At 44.9% G+C, this 15,024-nt stretch overlaps 1 non-coding gene across 1 annotated transcript; it reads left to right on the top strand.

Moving 5' to 3' along the window:
- Positions 1 to 116: 116 nt before the first annotated feature.
- On the top strand, positions 117 to 189 carry TRNAF-GAA (transfer RNA phenylalanine (anticodon GAA)). The gene has a single exon. It is a non-coding gene; the product is annotated as a tRNA-Phe (tRNA).
- The last annotated feature ends 14,835 nt before the right edge of the window (positions 190 to 15,024 follow it).

Genomic DNA, 15,024 nt, shown 5'->3' with positions numbered 1-15,024 from the left:
CAGAAACTAAAGAGTAGACTCTGCTTGCCACAACTAGAGAAAGCCTGTGCAACAGTGAAGACCCAGAGCAGCCAAAAACAAATAAATAAAATACCTCTAAGAGTAACTTTAGGGCTTCCCTGATAGCTCAGTTGGTAAAGTATCTGCCTGAAATGCAGGAGACCCCAGTTCAATTCCTGGGTCAGGAAGATCTCCTGGAGAAGCTACCCACTCCAGTATTCTTGGGCTTCCCTTGTGGCTCAGCTAGTGAAGAATCCGCCTGCAATGTGGGAGACCTGGGTTCAATCCCTGGGTTGGGAAGATCCCATGGAGAAGGGAAAGGATACCCACTCTAGTATTCTGGCCTGGAGAATTAAGTTATGACTAACCTAGATAGCATATTAAAAAGCAGAGACATTACTTTGTCAACAAAGGTCCATCTAGTCAAGGCTATGGTTTTTCCAGTTGTCATGTATGGATGTGAGAGTTGGACTATAAAGAAAGCTGAGCACCAAAGAATTGGTGCTCTTTTTTTTTTTTGAATTGGTGCTCTTGAACTGTGGTGTTGGAGAAGACTCTTGAGAGTCCCTTGGACTGCAAGGAGATCCAACCAGTCCATCCTAAAGGAGATCAGTCCTGGGTGTTCATTGGAAGGACTGATGTTGAAGCAGAAACTCCACCCGATGCAAAGAGCTGACTCATTTGAGAAGACCCTGAGGCTGGGAAAGATTGAAGGCAGGAGGAGAAGGGGACGACAGAGGATGAGATGGTTGGATGGCATCACCGACTCAACGGACATGGGTTTGGGTAGACTCTGGCAGTTGGTGATGGACAGGGAGGCCTGGCATGCTGCGGTTCTTGGGGTTGCAAAGAGTTGGACACAACTGAGTGACTGAACTGAACTGAACTGATACAGTCCATGGGGTCACAAAGAGTCAGACATGACTGAGAGACTTTCATTTTCACTTTGGGGATTCCAGGTTATGTCCTCCCTAGCCCTCAGCCCCTACTCTTCTGCTTTATTTCTTCTTCAGATCCTAGGATCGTCTTTCCCTGGCCTGCTTCTTAGCTGTCACCTCTCATCCTTTGATCTAGAATGTCTGCGCCAGCTGACTGAAGAGCAAGGTCCATGTCTGATTCCCCCTACACCAGTGTGGTAAGCTTCACTGGTCACAGGCACAGCAGGCGGCCTGTTCGTTCTTCCCAAGTGAATCAGTTCAACCATATTGTCTAGTCTTTATTGTTATGGACTGAAAGATCTCCCCCAAAATTAATATGTTGAGCTCTAATGGCAGGGCCTCTGGGAAACAGTTAGCTTTAGGTGAGGTAGTGAGGGTGGAGCCCCATAATAGGATTCAAGTCTTTACAAGAAGACGACGACAAGACCAGACAGAGCACGTCCCCTCTCTGTCTCCCTTTCTCTCTCTCCCTTTCTCGCTGCACAAAGTAGTCATGCAGGCACACAGTGAAATGGTAGACATTTGCAAGCCAGGAAGAAGATCTCACCAAAAACTGAAGTTGCCTGCACCTTGACCTTGGACTTCCCAGCCTGTAGAACTGTGATAAATCAATGTCTCTTGTTTAAGTCATTCAGCCTGTGGTACTCTGCTATAGCAGCCTAAGCTGACTGAGATAGAACTATGCTAGGCACCTTTACATCCAAAGCTCTATTTATGTCCTAACTTGCCCAGATGGGCTGACTGTCATCATCTTTCAACTTGTAAATAAGGACATGTGTGTGTGCTCAGTTGCTTCAGCTGTATCAGACTCTTTGCAGCCCTATGGACTGTAGCCCGCCAGGTTTCTCTGTCCATGGAATTCTCCAGGCAAGAATACTAGAGTCGGTTGCCATGCCCTCCTCCATGGGATCTTCCAGACCCAGGGATCGAACCCGTGTCTACTGCATCTCCTGCACTGCAGGCAGATTCTTTACCCACTGAGCCACCTGGGAAGCCTGTAAACAAGGACACTAAAGCCCAAAGAAGGTAAATGGTCATCCCAAAGACACGCAGGAGAATGGAGTAGAGTTCAAATGGGAAGGAAAGACTTCAGATTTTGTAGGAAGTACCTAAAAAATGTTTGTTAATGAATTTGAATCAAAGAATGTGAGAGCTAGAGGCCCTTCAACTATTTGCAGTTCAGCCTCATAATACATGCATGAAGAAACCAAGGCCAAGAAAGGAATATGCCTCCTGGCAATTCCTGGCAGAGCCCAGGGGCCCTGTTGTAGGGGACAGACAGGGGGTGAGGTTTCAGGCCCCACTATTCCTGTTTCCCACACCCCCTCTGATGCAGCATATGATCAGGGGTTGCAAGAGAAGCATCAAGTAGAAAATGACCAGAGATAAAAGATGTGTGAGGATTAAGAAAGAAAACTTCAGCCTTTACAGGAGAATCACAATGTACCAAAACAGAACAAAGTCCCCACTGACTATCAGGTTCACGTGTTCTAGCTATATTGGTGGGCCCTGGGGAGAAAGGAAGAGAGCAGAGAGTAAAGGGGACATAAATAAAAGACAGAATTACAGTTCAGAGAGAGGAAGGATGTGCAAAAGTAAGAGTGGTGGTTAAGGAAGGGACCACATGCCCTCTCCTCCCTCCCCCACCCCCTAGACACTCCCATGCTAGAGGCTTCAGAAGTTCTACAAATGAGGGGCTCAGCTGGCTGGTGGAGGGGCAGAGGTGGGGTGCTGGGGCTCCCGTACTGGCAATGAGGTCTCCCAGCGAACAGCCCTGGCATCCCAAGGGAGCTGATTAGAAATGCAGGTTCCTGGAACCCGGCTCCAGACCTACTGAATTGCAATCTACATTTTACCAAGATCCCCGGACATGATGACATGCACAGTGAAACTTGAGAAGCACTTCTCTCAACACCTTGCCCGCAGAGAAAGCACGGTGTTTTTCAGTTAAGACTGTGCATTTGTTTGGGATGGTTTAAGGAGACTGATCAAAAAAAAAAAAAAAAATGGATAGAGGTAAAGAGGAGAACTAATGCTCCCCAAGTTGGCCTTTGGTGCCATCATGGAGCCTTTCAGAATAACAGAAGACTGGGAGGGATTAGAAAGGCCTGGGGTGGTGGGGGGAGAGGGAGAGGAGGGGGTGGAGAGGCAGGGTGGCTGGGAGGGTGGGGGGAACAGAGAGGGGCTGAAATAACTGCTGATGACAGAGGGTTGGGGATGGTAGGAGGAGAGTATGGAGTAAGATGGTCTGGGATTTTTTTTTCCCCCACGTGGCTTCTTTTAAAATAATTCATACCAGCAAATCTGTTTCTGCTTAAAATGGCAGCTGGTCATGGCCAAGTTGGTGACACTCCTCCCTTCGGATATGAGCACACTCCACTCTGAAAAGCAGGAACATGCTATCATGCTTCCACTCCTGTCCCTGACACCCCTCCCCTCAGCCCCAGTCCTCCCAACCGGGGATTTTCTGTGGGAGTTTAGGCTAGGACAGAACTGCCAGCAAATCTCATGGAAGCTGCAGCTTCTGAACTCTTGAGAAGGAACAGCCCACAAGAAAGCCCCGCACCGCAGGACATCTGCTCATGGAGCCGAAAACGCCCTGCCCAAGGAGGGGCTGTAGGCCGCTCAATGGCAGCAGGCTGTGAAACGATCATGAGCGGACCGGACACTGGGAAAAGGGCGCTGAGAGCCGGCCCGACGTGGGAGCACCTGGGCAGGAAGCACGTGTCCAGACGTTGCCACAGTGGGATGGAGACTAAGGAGAAGTGGATCACTAAGCTACGCGTCCCAGGCGCCAATTCAGCCAAAAGTCAGAGTGGCCAAGTCTGATCTTGAGAAACAAGTGATTTCCCAAGAAAGTCCACCTTTCCTGAGGAAGCGCCTGTTGCTGTCCAGGCTGCACAATCACTCCTAGCAAAGCATCAAAACCAGAGAGTGACTGCTTATCGAAACCCAAATAAATACCAACTTCCTTGGGCAAAAGGAAACCACCTGGGCCTGCAATGACAGAACAGCTTTGAAGGCAGGCTAAGCCTCTACCCAGAAATCACTGTGTGGCCTCAGGCAAGTGGGTTTAACTGAGCCTGGGCTTCCTCAGTTGAAAAACAAAGGTTGATAGCATCCATCCTGGGACTGTGGTGGCAGGTGGATATGTATAGCCAATGTAGGGCCAAACCCACAGAAGGCATTCAAGAGCTATTAGTCTAACCTCCCGCACGTGCATGATGGAGTTCAGATAACCTGCCAGTCTGGGCTCTGGGACTGGCTAAACCAAACCTTGCCCTCTCACCTCATTGCTCTTGGTCTGGCTCAGTCCCCATCAGGACCTGATCACGACAGTTGATTAGTCTTTCCAACCAACGTGCCACTTGCCCCATTAGGTGCACCCTAGACCTTTTGCCCTCAGAGAAGGCAATGGCACCCCACTCCAGTACTCTTGCCTGGAAAATCCCACGGATGGAGGAGCCTGGAGGGCTGCAGTCCATGGGGTCGCTAAGAGTCAGACACGACTGAGCGACTTCACTTTCACTTTTCACTTTCACACATTGGAGAAGGAAATGGCAACCCACTCCAGTGTTCTTGCCTGGAGAATCCCAGGGACGGCGGAGCCTGGTGGGCTGCCGTCTATGGGATCACACAGAGTCGGACACAACTGAAGTGATGTAGCAGCAGCAGCAGCAGGCCTTTCCCAGGCTTGCTCAAGAGCTACAGTATTCCTGCGGGTTTTGTTGTCTGTTGTCTCTAGATCAGTAAGTCCCAAACCAACGAGCCCCAACACCCTTTTTATGGGGGTTACAAAATATATGTCATAAACAGGGGTGTGTACCCACCTATATAGCAATATAGTGTCCTAACTTTAAAAGTGAAAGACATCATTTAAAAAATTGTCCATGAAGTTAGCAGATGCCTGAACTTACAATGGATAAGTATTCATTGAAGAGAAGGTGCTATTTAATTGAATATTCTTGTCACTTTTCCCTTTATATTTGCTGTTTTGAAATAAGGGCTAAATGAGGTTCTTTACATTAGTACACACAGCTTTTGAGAGCAGGAAAACTACAAAAGCAGAACAGAGGTCTTGTCTCTGTGACTCTATCGCTCTGTGAACAGCAATGCCATGGGTGATGTGATTTTCCAAAATGACAGATTAAGAGTTGATAAAGTTCCAAGCAAAATGAAGGATAACCTACGTGCAACATTCAGCATGGTAGATGTTTACCAGGAAGAGTGTATAATAAAACCTTGTTTTTAAAGAAATCCACTTTTTCTTGTATGAAAGTAAAATCGAGCTCTTGGCTCATGTGACTGTGAACCACAGCTTTTCCCCTATATGATTGCGCTGGCTGTATGTTATGTTAAAAAAACAAAATGAGTAGGGCTCAGGACACCTCTTCATTGTGAGGGGCTACCTTTGCAATGTCCATATTACAAGACACCTAACATTCATCACCGTCACCGATGCCAGAGAAACTGCCCCAATCATTGTGACAACCAGAAATTTTTAAAGTTTTGAGGTGCCCCCTGAGGGGGCACTGAGGACTGATGACAGGAATGCATGCTAAGACAAGCCTCATCTTCATATCTACAGCTGAATGTCTGTCAAGTTAAAGGGACTCAAGCATCATCCAGCCCATCCTTGCCATCTAGCATTACACATCAGAACTGCCAAGGAATTTTTCCGAATCCCCATGTTAGGACTTCCCTATATTCCCTGGTGAATGAGGGATAGGATCCAAACATCTATATTTTGAACACCCTTCCCTGGTGGCTCAGTAGATAAAGAATCCACCTGCAATCCAGGAGACCTGGGTTTGATCCCTGGGTCAGGAAGATCCCCTGGAGAAGGAAATGGCAATGCACTCCAGTATTCTTGCCTGGAAAATCCCATGGGCAGAGGAGTCTGGCGGGCTACAGTCCGTGGGGTTGTAAGAGTCAGACACAACTTAGCGACTAAACCAGCACCAGATAAAAGTTGCTGGATTCTATTCATTCTCATCAGTGTCTATGCCTTGGTCTCATAGCTAGTGGAAATCGAACCTGGAATTCCTGACCTTCCAGCTCCAGAAGCCCATGCCCACAAAATGTAATGAAACAGGTTCTCACGATGGCTTTGAGACTCACACACGGTGTCGCTTTGGATGCAGCATTTACCCTCTCTGGGTCTCAATGTCCTGACCTCAAAATTGTATAGACAGGGGACACTGCTCTCCAACTCTGTCAGTCTAGAACTCTCTCTGCCCCACGTGGGTTACACTTTCCAGATTCCACTCCACCTCTCTGTGCTCCAGTTCCCAGGAGGGACCCCTGATCACATAGGTATTTGGAGGCAGAGGGTGTCTGCCCTGGTCCTGTGCTGGGGATGCCTGGTGTGGCCTGGATGCCGGCGCCCTCCCCCTCTCCTCTCAGTGTTGACACAGATGGGATGTGATGAAGAGTAATACAAGTCCTGTGCAAACAGAGGACTAGGCGGGTAATTAGTGACCCATGGTTACTCCTTGCCTGGCCCTGTAGAACCAGTTTCCAGGGCTGACTCACTCAGAGGAGTAGGCTTGGGACAGCTGGGCAGTACCTGCATCCAGGGCCCAGGGTCAGAGTGGGAGTAGAGGGCATCCATCTCTGCAAGCAGATGAAAAACATTTTATGTCTTACAAGGTCAAAGAAATTTCCCTGTGTTTGTTCTTAAACTAAGGGCAGTTCTCCATGTTCTTTGCTTAGGGGAATGGACGCAGGCAGAGGGATCAAGGATAGCATGAGCTGAGAGGGCGGGATGAGCAGGAGTTAACCAGGCTGAGTGATGCAAGAAGAGTGTTCTGGCTGAGGGAACTGTGCATGCCAAGGCCTAGTGGCCAGTGTAGGAGGGCCAGCGAGTGTGGCCAGAGTAAGGGGGAGGGGAGGGAGAGGCTGTACAGGTCAGTAGGGGCAGATGTGTAGGGCAGGTATACAAATACACATGCCTTCAGGGTCCCAAGCAGGTAAATGGGAGAGTGACTACTTCGGGAAGCAGACCTCAGGCTCATTCATTCATCCATTCAACTATTTAAATGTTATGTTGCAATATCCTGAGTGGGGGATGAATCACTAAGCAAAACAAAGATCTGTGCCAACAGGCAGCTTGCATTCTTGTGGAAGGAGACAAACAGAGTAACTAACTATATGGCAAGTTAGAAGGTGCCAAGGGCTATGGAAAAAAGAAGTAAAGCCAAGTATGGGAAACAGAAAGTGTAGGGGACGAGAAGGTGGTCATGGATGCTGCCGTTTTAAGTAGAATACGAGGTGAATGCAACTTGCGAAGGCTCTTTTGCTTTACCTAGCAATAGGAAACAGCAAGCCAGCATATTTTCTCGAGAGAAAGCACAAAAATATTGTAGGACCATATTGTGTTCCTGTTGTCATTTGCAAAATCTATCTTGTGACCATAATGTCACTTGCTGAATCACGTCTCTTTGTTAATTCCATCTTTCTCTCCCAAGATAGAGAAGAGAAATTTGTAGTTGCAGAGTGATCATCAAGTGATCACTTGGCTGGAAGAAGATCCAAATGGCAGACTAGGCACCAGGCTTTTGCATTTATCTCAGCAAAGAGTAAAGACAGTTGGTTCTAAGATAGAACAAGGGCACGAGCTTAGGACTCTTGGAAAGTGAGATAAACAGACTAAAAAGAACTTCCCAGAACTTCAGTCCACACTGTGCCCTGACCAGCAGCCTGCCATGTGTGATCTCAGGCCAGCAGCCCCAGGGGACAAGTCATTTCATAGCTCAGGACAAACTAACCCATGTCTAGAGGGCTATACCTTTAACCTGTCAGACCAGGATGGGTACCTCCCCCTTAACCACAGGATTCTTTCTGATCTGATCATGTCCCACAAAACAGAGTGGGTTTCAGCAGTAACAAATAGAGTAGCTACATTCACGCTGCAGCTATTTCTATCTACCCTCGTGTGGTACGCTGAATTGTGCCCCCCAGTAATTCATATGTTGGAGTCCTCACTGTCAGCACCACAGAATGGAACAGTCTTTGGAAAAGGGGTCACCGCACATGTAGTTAGTTAAGATGAGGTCATACTAGAGGAAGATGAAACTCTCATCCAATATAACTGGTGTACTTACAAAAAGGAGAAGTGTGGACACAGACATGCACACAGAGAGAACACCACACAGAGACAAAGGTAGAGATGGGGACAATGCTTTTACAAGGTAAAGAACACCAAGGACTGCCAGAAAACTGCCCGCCCAGTGCAGAGGCTTGGGGCCCATTCTTTGTTACTACTGCCCTCAGAAGGAACCAGTCCTGCCAACACTTGGATCTCAGGTTTCTAGTCTTCAGGACAGTAAGACAACAAATGTCTGCTGTTTATCATCCTTTGTTACAGCAGTCCTAGCAAATTCATACACCTAGACTCCCATGCTTCAGTAGGTTGAAAACGGACGCATGGGGAGGGCAGGATGACACAGCCATTCCTACTTGCCTTACATCCCCTCTGAGCGTCCCAGTGTCAGAGCAGTGACAGGGGTTCCGAAGTCTCCAGAAACCCTGGGGTCCACTGCCGACTGGCCTCCTGGTGGGCACAAGCAACCCGAAGCTAGTCCTTGTGGATCTGCTTGAGGGGACTGCAACACTCAGTTTTGAGGTGCCAACCATCACCTGCCACTTAGGGACAGATGTTACAAGGGTCACTGCAGTAGAAACCACTCATTCAGACATATCTCAAATACCCACTCTGACTATCCGCTTCTCACATAAGTCAAGCATTCCAAATGTATACACCATTCCACTGACTGCCCACAGCTAATGAAACAATCCCTCATTATTGCATCATCTTAGACCCAATTAAAAACTTGTTTCGTTCAAACATTCTTATAAATCCCTATAATATACAAATCATTTTGGTCCTTTAAAGCAAGTTGTTTATAGCTATAGGCCTGCTTCTGACACTCGCTACATCCCCCCGGGGAAGTCTTACAAAGTCTCTAGTTGAGAGCAAGAGGTCCAGAGGGCATTGCCCAGTGCGGTCTCTGGACACAACCTCACAACCACAACAAGTCAAAACTGAGGCTAAGTGTCAGAGAATCCATTACAGAAAATGCATGAACAAGGGTCAGCAGAGGTTGCCTGGGCCATACCCAGACTATTTGGAAAATGCTTACCTGATAAGTCTCCCATAAATTGTAATCCATAGGGGGCTTCCCTGGCGGGTCAGTGGTTAAGACTTGGCCTTCCAGTGTAGGGGATGCAGTTTCAATCCCTGGTTGGGGAACGACAATCCCACATGCCACATGGCCAAAAATCCAAGAAACATAAAACAGAAGCAATATTATAACAAATTCAATAAAGACTTTAAAAGCAGTCCACATCAAAAAAATTCATGAAAAAGATGGTAATCCACAGCAATAAACATCTATCAGTAGATGTACTGATCTGTCTGTGAATTAAATTATATACCTGGAGAGGATGACCTCTGAGGGAAGGTACCATACAAGGCCCAGTTAACTGAATGTTCTTCTTGAACTTGGCCCACAAGGCCCCTGGGGATCAGCCCCTGCTGTCTCTCTACCTTCAGCTCCCACGTCTCTACCCACCTCTCAGACTTTATGCCCCCGGCATAGTTAGAGCAACCATGTAATTAATCATCCAATTTGGGACACTTCTGAGGCTGAGGACATATTAGTAAGTTTTCTGGGAGAGCAGAAAAATATTGGACTGTCTGTGCCATCTGGGATTTCTGGTTTCCCTAGCCATGTGGAATTACTTAGAGTTCCCATAACATGCCATGGGCTCCTATATCTCCAGACTTCTGCATATACTCTCACTTCTTGGAACATCTGCTTCTCCCATGTCCAGTGAGAGCACCTTCTACAGCCCACTCCTCTGTAGAGCCTTCCCCAAAACTCACAGATGAACTTGGAGTCTCTGCTGTCCTTATTACATTTGATCTTCATTTTTATTGATGCCCCACATCAATGCCCCACATTGAAGACCAGTAACCTCTTGAAGATATTATTTCTTTCCATCTTTGTGTTCTCTAGTGTATTCCATGTTGCAGGTACTCAACAAATATGTGTCTAATCAGTGATTTTGTGACTAGCCTGGAGAAGAAGAGGTGGGCATGAGAACTAAGTTCAAATGCGTACAGAGTTGTCATCACACAGAGGACCTAGACTTGATTTATTCTTATGAATAAATCAAGAATATTGACTGGAAGCTTCAAGGAGATATATTTAAGTACAATATTAAGAAGAACTTTCTAGCCAACAGGATCACACAGAAAAGGAACAGGCAACCCTGGGCAGCAGAAAGCTCCCTGTCACTAGAGCTGTTTTGTTGACAAATATTAGCATATAGTGGGTAGGAATTCTATAGAGGTGAGGATTCAGATATGTAACCGGTGAATGGCCAGAACAACTACCTTAGACTCTGCTTCATCTATTCATGCATTCAGTGAATATTTATTGGGCATGAGGCATTGTACCAAGTGTTTGATGAATTAGTACAACACAAACAGACCCACGTAACTACCCATCATGCAGAGCAAGGCAATATGCTTGGTGACGAACAAGATAGAGGTATCCTCTAATCTCTTGGAACTGACAGGCTTACAGTAAAGAGATGTGAAATTATAAGAATTATTGGGTATTCAAAGAAAGTTTGAGGGGAGATCTTGGGGTGGAAGCAGAGAATGATATTTAAGTTGAAAAGAGATAGGAAACTTGTTGGATTCCATGAACTTAGATCTTTCTGGAGAGCTCAGACTTATTCTCTCTTCTCTGATGTCTGTTCTTCTAAGTCAAACTTCCTGAATGCTGACTTAGACCAGTCTGTAGCTGCCAACTCCTGAGCCATGAGCCCTGCTCAGATGACAGGTTACCAGGTAACTGACCATCATAGGGGAGACAGGTGGGGTGGCTGAGCCATGTGGGGTCATTAGTCATGCCTCTTTCTTTCCTCCTTTCTTCTCTAAAATATCATCAAAGAGCTAGTCACACAGACTTTGGGACAATAGAAGATAGGTAATGCCATGGTAGGTAAACCCAAGAGCCTGGTAGAGACTCAATTTTCAGAGCAGTTAAGTCTCATCAAAGCACCTAGTGATACTGGCCACAACCCAGAATCCCATGTATGAAGCAGAAAAGACAGGACAGGTGAGATAAAGGGCGCGTCATCACAGGATTTTCTCCTGTGCACTGATGGGAAATAGCACCAGGATGACACAGCAGTCATTCATGAAATGTTTGCTTGACTTCAAATAGTAAGAAAAAAATAACATGCATTAAGCCTTCATGAGGGGCAAGGCACTGTGCTGGGTGATTATATGCATTATCTCACTTATGCATCAAACAGCCCTATAAGTTGGCAGAATTATTATCTTTATTTTACAGATGAGGAAATTGAGGCCTAGAGGTGTCAAAACTTATCTAAGACTGCACAGCTAGAGAATGGCAGGTCTGAGTATCTCCAGAGCCTCTGTTCTGAGGACTTTTCATGGGGATGAATGAAAGCCCAACAAAGCGAAGGGGGTTTCTGAATCCCAAAAGCAGGTGAGTAAGCCGTCAGCAGAATACCAGTTTAGGAGGAGAGGAATCTAAATTCACAACATAGAGTTAACAGAAGATTAATGAGCTAGGGAAAAAATTTTTTTAATTACTCATATTACAAATAAATAATCTAACATATATCCATATAAGGACTAACAAACCCACAGAAAACTGGACAAAGGACATGAATTGAGATCGCAGGAAATATATACAAATATCACTTAAGCATATGAAAAGATGCTCAACTCCACTGATTAAAGAACTGCAAATTAAAACTAAACTTTTTGGCTCAGATGGTAAAGAATCTGACTGCAATGTAGGAGACCCAGGTTTGATCCCTGGGTCGTGGAGATCCCCTGGAGAAGGGAATGGCTACCCACTCCAGGATTATTGCCTGGGAAATTCCATGGACAGAGGAGTCAGGCAGGCCCCAGGGCATTGGGTCACAAAGACTCAGACAAGACAGAGCAACTAACACTTTCACTTTGCAAGGTAACATCATCTCCTATAAACTGGAAAATTTTGTGGAATGCAGCTATTGTGACCTTAAATGTACAATATATTTGAAAAGAAGGAAATTGAAAGCAAATGACTTAAGTATCCATGTTAATAGATTACAAAAACTGAACTAAACTCAAAGAAAGTGAAAGAAAGAAAATAAGAGAACCCCAAGACCTAAAATTTTTGGTGGGGGTGGGGGAGACTTCTAAGAATAATAACCCTGGCAGGACTGATCAAGGAATGAGAGAGAGAGAATGAGCAAATTCAGTGCAATATCAGAAATGAAAAAGATATCACTATATCAACTGTAGTTCCTAGAGAAAGTACAAAGACATGTGAAAGCTAAAAAAGTAAAAGTGTAAAAAAAAAAAAAAGTAAAAGTGTTCGTCACTTCTGACTTTTTGCGACCCCATGGACTTGTAGCCCATCAGGCTTCTCTGTTCATGGAATTCTCCAGGCAAGAATACTGGAGTGGTAGCCATTCCCTTCTACAGGGGACCTTCCTGACCCAGGGATCAAACCTGGGTTTCCTGCAATGGAGGCAGGTTTTTTACTGTCTGGGCCACCAGGGAAGCACTGAGAAGTTCCTAGAGATAATCCAAAGGCAGAGCTGATGCTATAAACTTGAAAAGGTAGATGCTTTAGAAAAATTCCTTGAAAAATGCAATAGATGCCAACAGCAAAATCATAAAGGTATTAGAATTATGCAATGTATAAATATGAAGATTTTATAGCAGATGTGATTTTTTAAATGTTTCAATGAGCAATAAAGAATACACTTGAAATAAGTGGGGGAAAAAAAATAGAAAGCCTTAGCAAAGAAGTAGGAGACATAAAGAACCAAAGGAAAATTGTAGAACTGAAAAATATAATAATTGAACTAAAATCTCAGTGGATGGGCTCAAAATCATAATAGAAGTGAAAGAAGAAAGAATCAGTGAACTGGAAGATAGAACAATAGAAATTACCCAGTCTGGAAAACAAAAACTAGACCCCCCCAAAAAGTGAAAGTGAACACAGCTGTAGGGACCTCTGGGACTATAACAAAGGCTCTAATATTTGTTCTATCAAAGTCCCAGAACAAGAGTGAAGAGCTGAAAAAGAACTCAAAGAAATAATGGCTGAAAACTTTCAAAATTTGGCAAGACAAACCTAGAGATTCAGGAAGCTAAACAAATCAAACAGAATAAAGCCAAAAAAATCCACATGCAGACACATTATTATTAACCTTCTGAAAACTAAAGAACAACAACAAAAAAATCTTAAAAGCAGCCAGAGGAAAACAACACCTCACCTGTAAAGGAAAAGAAAGAATCCTCACAAATCATGGTGATCAGAATGTAGTGGTACAGTATTTTTCAGATGATATAAAAAAGAAATGAAAACCCAGAATCCTATATCTAAGCAAAAATATCCTATAGGAATGAAGGGGGAAATCAAAACATTCTCCAGATGAGGAAAACTAAGATGATTTGTCACCAAACAGTCATGCCCTAAGAGAATAAAGTTCTCAAAACAGAAAAGAAACAATAAGAGAAGAAACCATGGAACATCAGGAAGTAAGAAAGAAAACAGTAAGTAAAAAAATATGTGTAAATAGGCTTTCCTTCTCATGAGTTTTCTAAATACATGTTTGACAGTTGAAGCAAAAATTATATATAACATTGCTTGATATGATTCTAAATGTATATAGAGGAAATTATTTAAGACAGTTGTATTATAAAAGGGGAGACTAAATTACATAAAAGGAAGTAAGGTGTCTATACTTAAAACCTTCACTTGAACTGGTAAAACAATGATACCAGTAGACTGTGGTAAGTTTTGTATATATAATGCAATGCCTAGAGCAACCACCAAAAGGTGGTGAAAAACACCATAGGTAAATCAAAATGGAATTCTTTGCAGGCAGATTCTTTACCATCTGAGCCACTCAGGAAGCCCCAGCTGAAATCTCCATAAAAACCCAAAAGGATGAAGAGGTTCTGGGGGTTTGAAGAGCTTCTGGATTGAGATGTCCACATGTTGGGAGTGGCACTCCCAGTTCCACACGGATAGACGCTCCTACACACAGGACCTTGTCCTATGTACCTCTTCATCTGACTATTCATCTGTATCCTTTATAATACCCTTTACTATACATTGGTAAACATAGGTAAATATTTACCTGAGCTTTGTCAGCCATTCTAGCAACCTTTCAAACCCAAGGAGGGGATCATGGGAACCCCAATTTAATGCTGGCCAGTCAGAAATACAGATAACAACCTGGACCTGTGCCTGATGTTGTTACAAGCATGGACTCATGTGTCTGAGGTCACAGAAAGCCAAATTCTGACAGTGGGTGTTTGCAGCAAAGCAAGGGTTTTATGGCCACACACCCAGCAAGGAAGCAGGAGACAAGTCTCAAGTCCTCTCCATTTGGTCTCTGAGTGAGGGGTGTTTTGAAGGGAAGAACAGAGAGGCTGGGATTAATCATCATCAGGTGACACTTCTGTGACTATAGTTTTGGGATTCAGAAGGTCTCTAGTTTAGGATTCTTTGGCCAGGTTGTCCATGGCTCGAGGCCTGTTAGCTCACTTTGCCCTGGAGAAACAGCATGACTTAGACCTTAATGACATATCTACGGTAGCAACCTTAGGACATTAACAATGTTATCAACAACAGCAATTTTAGTCGTCTGACTCTGGTTGGTGAGGATTCAGTTGGCACAGGACTGAGGTCAGAGGGGACAAGAAAGGGAATTAAGTTTTGGATAGAGAGATCAATCATTGACTTAGTAAGGGAACTGGGTTTTAGTGGGACTCAGTTTCAGAGTCTGAAGAGGGGCAGCCTTGAAAGAATGAGCCCTTAACATGTGGAGTCCAATGCCACCCCCAGCAGAGAGCATCAGAATTAAGTTAGAGCTGTAGGACACCCGGTTGGTGCCTGCTGACATGGAGAAAGGTATGGTGTGGAGAAACCCCTATACATCCAGTTTCAGAAATACTGACAGTGGAGGAGAAAAATAGAGTTTTCCTTGAAGTTCCACATCGCTAGATGTCAAGATGTACTTAAAACTG

Source organism: Dama dama, chromosome 15 (assembly GCF_033118175.1).
Source record: "Dama dama isolate Ldn47 chromosome 15, ASM3311817v1, whole genome shotgun sequence".
Taxonomy (NCBI): Eukaryota; Metazoa; Chordata; class Mammalia; order Artiodactyla; family Cervidae; genus Dama; species Dama dama.
Note: the sequence above shows the minus strand (reverse complement) of the source record. Positions and strands in the feature narration are given on the sequence as shown.